Source organism: Dasypus novemcinctus, chromosome 16 (genome assembly GCF_030445035.2).
Source record: "Dasypus novemcinctus isolate mDasNov1 chromosome 16, mDasNov1.1.hap2, whole genome shotgun sequence".
Lineage (NCBI taxonomy): Eukaryota > Metazoa > Chordata > Mammalia > Cingulata > Dasypodidae > Dasypus > Dasypus novemcinctus.
The window spans coordinates 75244127-75252295 of record NC_080688.1 but is presented as its reverse complement, the minus strand read 5'-3'; the positions used below and the strand labels follow the sequence as shown (position 1 = coordinate 75252295).

The following is an 8169-nucleotide window of genomic DNA, read 5'->3' as shown; positions in this document are numbered from 1 at the left end:
CTCTTATGTTTTTAATGTAACATTTTTTGTGATGTATATATCTTCAAAAAAATACAATTTACAAAAATGATGGGGGTGGGGGCTGGGGAGTGGGTTATATGAGAACCTCTTATGTTTTTTAATGTAATGTTCTTTGCGGTCTATTAACTTTAATTTTAAAAAAGTATATATATATTAAAAAAGACCTATCCTGAAATGATGACCACACTTCAACTGAAGTAGCCTCATTATAAAAGGTCCTGAGGTCCCGGTGCCGGGGCAGGAGGGACAAGCGCTTATGAGGCAAGGCCATGGAGAACCGCTGTCTCCCAGACAATGGCCGGCACAGCTCTAAAGAGCTCCATGGCTGAGTACAAACAATTAACACTGAATCCTCCAGAAGGAATTGTGGCAGGCCCCATGAAATATATAAAGAGAATTTTTTTTGAATGGGAGGCGTTGATCATGGGCCCAGGAGATACCTGTTTTGAGTTTGGTGTTTTTCCTGTCATCCTGAGTTGATTACCCGTTAAGTCCCCCAAAGATGAGATGTTTCATCGCAACCTCTATCCCGACGGGAGAGTCTGCATGTCCGTCCTGCACGCCCCCGGCGACGACCCCACGGGCTCCGAGAGCAGCGCCGAGCGGCGGAGCCCGGTGCAGAGCGTGGAGAAGAGCCCCTGTCGGTGCTGAGCGTGCTGGCCGAGCCCAGCGGGGAGAGCCGGGCAAATGCGGATGCTGCCAAATGTGGCGGGACGACCGAGAGCCGTTTTATAAAATCGCCAAGCAGATTGTCCAGAAGTCCCTGGGGCTCTGATCGCACACCTGCATGTGCTCGCGCGCAGAGCCCCCGCCGCCCGGCGGCCTCCAGGGTTGCTCCTCGGGAACGATTAGCGACGCTGGCGCTCTGCGCTACTACCAAAAAGGCAGATTTGCAGGATCACAGCATCTTTTTTTTTTTTTTGCCCAACTTCCCTACCCCAAATAGGCTTCTCTGAAATTATGATTTTGTAGAATAATGACAGCCTAGTGCGGTTGTGAGGTCTTCCCTGGAAGGTTCAGGTAGATTCCCAGCGCTGCCAGCCCTGCCTTTCCCGGCTGGGGAGCCCCCCGGGGCAGGCGGGACCTCCCACGGCGTCCTGCGGCTCCTGCCCTTGCCCACCGCGGGCTGAGCGCGCCGCCCCTCCGCGGGTGAGCAGCAGTGCTGCTCTGCCAGGAAATGGGTCCTGTGGCAGCAGCCGAGGGGCAGGGGCGTGAAGGCCAGTCCTGTGTCCATCGTGTGCCGGGAGGGGACGTGGCAGCTTCTGTTACCGCATCTGATGAGCAGACGTTTTTCTTAAAAGCTTGTTAAATCTTTTTCATTTGTTGTATATTACAAACTCTCACACATATTTTCAGGAAATAAACGTTTTTTTAAAATGTGGATTAATGAAAAATGGGTTACATAGAAAAGTTTACTGCTGTTTGTAAAGACCAAGAGTTCTTTTGTGATCACATTTCTTAAAGACTGACATTTATGTCTTAGCTACTAGTGAGTTTTTAGAGCAGGCATACAAGAGGGGGTACGTTTTAATGGAGATTTCTTCTGGAACTATAGGAGTTTTTCTTTCCCAGCCTAAAAACTGGTAAGTTCTAAGCTTTTGCACATTGTGGTTGCGCCAGGAACTTGAACTGTTGGCAGAACCGTTGTTGGCGCTTCCAGGAGGGGAGGGCGTCCGTGGTTGGTGCAGACGTCCCGTAGTGACCGCTGGCCCTGGAGGTGGCACGGGGTCCCCAGGCTGTGGGGACCAGCAGAGCCCCTTCCTGGGCCCTGTGGCTTTGCTGCGGTTGGGGCTCTACAGCACAGTCCGGGGGCTCCTGTGAGCAGTGGTGCTCACTTACCTGTCTCCAGCAGGTCAAGTTTAAATAGGAATTTCTGTTTTTGAAATAAGGATGGTCTATCTGATAGCCCTTTCTGTAAGGAGTGTAGGAGTGGCCTGGGCAGGTGGGCAGGCAGTGTGGGGGTGTCACAGCTGCAGCAGGGGCCGCACAGGCTGTTTGCCCATCAGGCTTCCATGAAATTCGGGAATGGAAGAGCAGCAGTCTCTTTGCAGAACCAAGTATTTTTATTCGTTTGTATTTATTAAACAGAAAAAAAAGAATCCTATGATGTTCTTGCTCTGTGGTGGAATTTAATTACCTTGTTAAAAATAAAGTTACATATTTTCCTCCTGAAAAAAAAAAAAAGATCCTACTTACAATGGGCCCACCCCCAGGAAAGGATTAACTTTAAAAACATGCTTTTCTGGGGTACATACCGTTCCCAACCACCACAATAGGGAAAGAGTAAAATTTAATAAGGAGTGCATTATGAAGCCACTCCAAGTGGGCAATTGGAACTTTTTTTTAATAAAATTTTTTTAAAGATTTTTTATTTATTTCTCTCCCCTTCTGCCCCCCCCACCCCAGTTGTCTGCTCTCTGTGTCCATTTGCTGTGTGCTCTTCTGTGTCCACTTGTATTCTTGTCAGCGGTACCCAGAATCTGTGTATCTTTTTTGTTGAGTCATCTTGTTGTGTCAGTTCTCCGTGTGTGTGGCGCCATTCCTGGGAAGGCTGCACTTTTTTTGCGCTAGGCGGCTCTCTTTACGGGGCACACTCCTTGCATGTGGAGTTCCCCTATGCGGGGAACACCTCTGCGTGGCATGGCACTCCTTGCACGCATCAGCACTGTGCATGGGCCAGCTCCACATGGGTCAAGGAGGCCTGGGGTTTGAACCTTGGACCTCCCATGTGGTAGGTGGACACCCTAACCACTGGGCCAAATCTGCATCCCAGGCAATTGGAACTTAATCCTATGGGGGAAACCCTAGGAAACAATGTAAAAAAAACATGCCTCAAGCAGATGTGGCTCAAGGGATAGGGCCTCTACCTACCACATGGGAGGACCTGAATTCAATCCCTGGGGTTTCCTGGTGAAAAAGAAGAGAAAGTGTGCCTGCACAGTGAGCCAGTGCCTGCGTGGAGAGCTGAGTGCCTGTGTGGTGAGCTGAGTGCCTACGTGAGTGCCTATGTGGAGAACCAGAGCCTGCGTGGTGAGCCAGTGTGTGTGCAAGTGAGTCATGCAGCAAGATGATGACACAACAAAAGAGAGACAAAGGGGAGTGTCAAGGCGAAGCACAGCAGAGACCAGGAACTGAGGTGGTGCAATTGACAGGGAACCTCTCTCCACCTTAGAGGTCCCCAGTATTGAATCCCGGTGAATCCTAGAGGAAGGTGAGGAGAGAAGAGAAATAGATGCAGAAGATCATACAGCGAGTGGACACAGATGGCAAAAACAGCGGGGCGGGGAGGGGAGGGGAAGGAAGAAAAATAAAACTTGCCTCAGGGTTATCCCACCTAAAGAGTGAGTGAGCTGAGGTATTGTGTCCATCAGTGTCTCCAGAGAAACAGAACCAACAGGACATACGTATCCACAGAGAGCGATTTATTTGAAGGGACTTTGGGGGCTGGCAAGTGTGAAATCTGTGGGGCAGGCCAGCAGGCTGGAAATTCAGGTAAGAGAGATGATGCAGTCTTAAGTCCGAATTTCCTAGGGAAGCCCAGCAGGTTGGAAATCAGAGAGGTGTCGTGTGTGTAGTCTTGAAGCAGAGTTTTTCTTCCCTCTGGAGCTCTCAGCTCTTGCTCTTAAGAACTGATTGGCGGAAAGCGGATGTGGCTCAAGCGACTGGGCTCCCATCTACCATATGGGAGGTCCAGGGTCCAATTCCCAGGGCCTCCTGGTGAAGTTGAGCTGGCCCACGCGGTGAGCTGGCCCAAGAGGAGAGCTGGCCCATGTGGAGTGCTGGCCCGTGCAGGAGTGCTGGCTCATGGAGAGAGCTGGAGCAGCGAGATGACACAACAAAAACAGACACAGAGGAGGGACAAAAAGAGATGCAGCAGACCAGGGAGCTGAGGTCTGGAGATCGAGCACCTCTCTCCCACTCTGGAAGGTTCCAAGATCGGTTCCTGGTGCCACCTAAAGAGAAGACAAGCAGACACAGAAGACTCACAATGAATGGACACAGAGAACAGACAACGGAGGGGGGGGGGCAGTGGGGAAGGGGAGAGAAATAAATCTTTAAAAAAAAAGAACTGATTGGGGGAGCGGATATGGCTCAAGCAGTTGAGTGCCTGCTTCCCACACAGGAGGTCCCAGGTTTGGTTCCTGGTGCCTCCTAAAGAAGACAAACAATAAGCAGACAACAAAACAATGAGCAGACACTGAGGAAAAACAATAGGCAGACAAACAAAAAAACCAATGAGCAGGGAAGTGGACTTGGCCCAGTGGATATAGCGTCCATCTACCACATGGGAGGTCTGCGGTTCAAACCCTGGGCCTCCTTGACCCATGTGGAGCTGGCCCATGTGCAGTGCTGATGCGCGCAAGGAGTGCCCTGCCATGCAGGAGTGTCCCCCACGTAGGGGAGCCCCACACGCAAGGAGGGCGCCCCGTAAGGAGAGCCGCCCAGAGCTAAAGAAAGTGCAGCCTGCCCAGGAATGGTGCCACACACACGGAGAGCTGACACAACAAGATGATGCAGCAAAAAGAAACACAGATTCCCGTGCCACTGACAACAACAAAAGTGGACGAAAACAAGAACACACAGCAAATACACGCAGAGAACAGACAACTTGGGGGTGGAAAAGGGAGAGAAATAAATAAAATAAATCTTAAAAAAAAAACACAAACCAATGAGCAAATGAGGAGCGGACAACAAGCAAAAAAAACCAAACGAACAGGGAATGGATATGGCTCAAGCAGCTGAGTGCCCACCTCCCACACGGGAGGTACAGGGTTCAGTTCTAAAGAAAAAACAAATAGACAGCAAAAACAACAAGTAAACAGACAAGGGAGGCACCTCAGGAAAAAAAAAAGAACTGATTGGATAAGGCCCACCCACATTACGGAGGGTCATCCCCTTTCCTTAAAGTCCCCTGACTGTAGATGCTGACCTCATCTACAAAATACCTCCACAACATCTAGACCAGCATTTGACCAAACAACTGGGCACCGTGGCGCTCCCCATCTCAGGGACTGGTGCGCTAACTCCCATCAGCCACTGCGTGGGGCTGCTCCCGGGTGCGGGCGGGGCGGGGCCTCGCTGTGTCCTGCCCTCCAGGCTGCTGCGCTCACAGCGGCAGAGCCACCTTTGGAGAAATCCTGTAGGCAAGGTGATGCAGACACCTGCCTTCAGAAGCCGGCCAGAACCCAGCTGAAGAGGAAGACCTGTGGGATCTGGGGAGGGCACCAAGAGGATCCGCTACAGGCCCCTAGGAAGAGAGAAATGAGGTAAGTGTAGTTCAAACCCAAAATGCAGCTTCTCCAAGTTATCTTCATTGAATGCCTGGCATAGAGTGGGTGCTCAATAAATGTGTTTGATTGTTAAAGGGAAGAGAGTTTATCAGTTAAGAAAGGGCAGAAAGTGCTGAAAAGGCTTCATGCCAGAAGCAGGAAAAGCAGGTGCCCAGAGAATGACTGTCAGCTTCCTCTATGGCCAGGCCAGGCTTCCAGCCTCTTTAAATGCCTCAGGGGGGCGTGACCTGGGAAAGATGTGGTCTTGACCGGTGGTTCTCATTACCTGCAGGGACCTTCAGTTTTGGATAAACACACCTTTACTCTTTAAAGCTTTTACTTTTTATAGTTCTTTCAATTCCTTTGATTTTATCAGGGAGAAAACTCTTAAAGAAGGGTATAAGAGGTAGAAATTTGTGAGACTGTAAAACCCCACAAAACTTGATTATGCTGGGTTTAAGAGTTATGGCAAAATTTCTCAGCCTTGGTACGACTGACATTTTGGGCTGGATAATTCTATCATGGAGGATATTTTGTAGCATCCTTAACCTCCAGCTGATAGATCAACAGGATGATTTTGTCATTGTCCCCCTCCCCCAGACATTTGGCAATGTCTAGAGACATTTTTGGTTGCCAAACCTGGAGGAGGGGGTGGGTGCTACTGTAACTGAGGGTTAAGAATGAACAAATGGGGGGAAGGGGACTCAGCCCAATGGATAGGGCGTCCGCCTACCACATGGGAGGGCCACGGTTCAAACCCTGGGCCTCCTTGACCTGTGTGGAGCTGGCCCATGTGCAGTGTTGATGCGTGCAAGGAGTGCCCTGCCATGCAGGGGTGTCCCCCACATAGGGGTGTCCCCCGTGTAGGGGATCCCCACGCGCAAGGAGCGCACCCCATAAGGAGAGCCGCCCAGCGCGAAAGATAGTGCAGCCTCCCCAAGAATGGTGCTGCACACATAGAGAGCTGACACAAGATGACGCAACAAAAAGAAACACAGATTCCTGGTGCTGCTGATAAGGATAGAAGTGGTCACAGAAGAATATAGCGAATGGACACAGAGAGCAGACAGCTGGGGGAGGGGAAGGGGAGAGAAATAAATCTTTCAAAAAAAAAAGAATGAACAAATGGGGGAGTAGATGTAGCTCAAGCAATTGAGTGCCCGCCTCCCACATGGGAGGTTCCAAGTTTGGTTCCTGGTGCCTCCTAATGAAGACAAGCAGATGCCGCACCAGCATGATGCTGCAATGAGCAGACGTTGCAACCAGCAGACAGCCCACCTAGCAGGAAGCCGAAGTATTCGAGTGCTTGGGCACTCACCTCCCACAGGGGAGGTCCCAGGTTCCATTCCTGGTTCCCGATGCCTCCTAAAGAAGATGAGCAGTCAGCGAGCAGACAGATGAGGGAGCCATCCCAGGGTGGGGGTGGGGGGAGTAGAATAAAAAAAATTAAAAGTAATTAAAAAAAAAAACAAATGATTTTGATTATTGAATCATAGAGACCCTTTTTCTTCTTATTTTTCCAATATATTATAAATACGCAAAAGTTCATATTACTGAAACTGGCTATACTTGCTATTGTGATGGTTATCCTAAACTGGTCTTACCTTTGTTTATGGTCATTCCAAACCAGTCTCACCCTGGTATATACTTGCTATTGTAATGGTAACCACTCTACCTTTCCGTTTGAATCCATAACAACCTTAATTTTAGGTCATTAGGCCACTGAGCTCCTTGCTATGCACTGGCAATAAATACTTTCTCTCTTTGAAACCTAGATGCCTCAGGAGCTGGTCAATATGAAGCACACTGGACAAAGAACCCTGCTTTTGTTTATCGATTCTGGCCTGGATAAACATCCCACAATTCACAGGACAGCCCCCACAACAAAGAATTATTCAGCCCCAAATGCCGATAATAGCGAGACTGAGGAACCCTGGTCTAAGGAAACTGAAACGGACACAGAAGCTGATCCAGCAGGATGCAAGGAGAAAATCCTAAGACAGTGACATCACCCTGACACAGAACTCAAATTTCCATTTTCTCTGTAAAGCCTGGCCCCTTGCTGATAAAGGCAGGAACAGGTGGCTTTAACGGCTGATTCTGGAGTTGGGAGATCTTGCTGGCGGCACTTCCTGGAAGACAGCCTCTGCCACAGGAGGGGCGTGTTCTGGGTTGAACTGCGTCTCTCCAAAAGATCCGTCCCAGCCCTAAACCCTGGTTTCTGTGACTGGCACCTTATTTGGAAATAGGGTCTTTGTAGATGGAATCAAGGTAAGATGAGGTCACCCGGGATTAGCATGGGCCCTAAATCCAAAAGGACTTGGGTGGGAAGATTGGAGCCTGAGATGGAGACACACAGGGAAGTGGCCATGCCAAGAGTGATGCTGCCAGAAGCCTAGGGACCACCAGAAGCTGGAAGAGGCCAGGAAGGGGCCTCTCCTAGAGCCTTCAGAGGGAGAATGGCACTGTCTTGATTTTGGACATCCAGGCTCCAGATCTGTGAGAGAATACGTTTGTGTTGTCTTAAGCCACCAAGTTTGTGGTCATTTGTTTTAGGGGTCCTGGGAGACCAAGACAGGGCATGATGTAGGAGAGGGGGGACATAACCTTATTTTTTTGAGGTGCTGGGGCTGGGGATTGAACCTGGGACCTTGTATGTGGGAAACTAGTGCTCAGCACTGAGCCACACCAGCTCCCCTGAGTTGGTTTCCTCGTTCTTTGTTTTTGTTTTTTAGTAGGCACCATGGACCGAAGCTGGGACCTCCCATGTGGAAAGAAGGCGCTCAACTCCTTGAGCCACATCTGCCCCCCATACATCCTTTTAAGAGTGGCCAAGGAGGCACAGAAGAGAGTTAACAGACACATAACTTATTAGTTG

General features: G+C 49.8%; 1 pseudogene; it reads left to right on the top strand.

The window, feature by feature from the left end:
* Window positions 1–315: 315 nt before the first annotated feature.
* LOC101446842 (ubiquitin-conjugating enzyme E2 G2 pseudogene) lies at window positions 316–796 on the top strand (annotated as a pseudogene).
* Window positions 797–8169: the final 7373 nt, after the last annotated feature.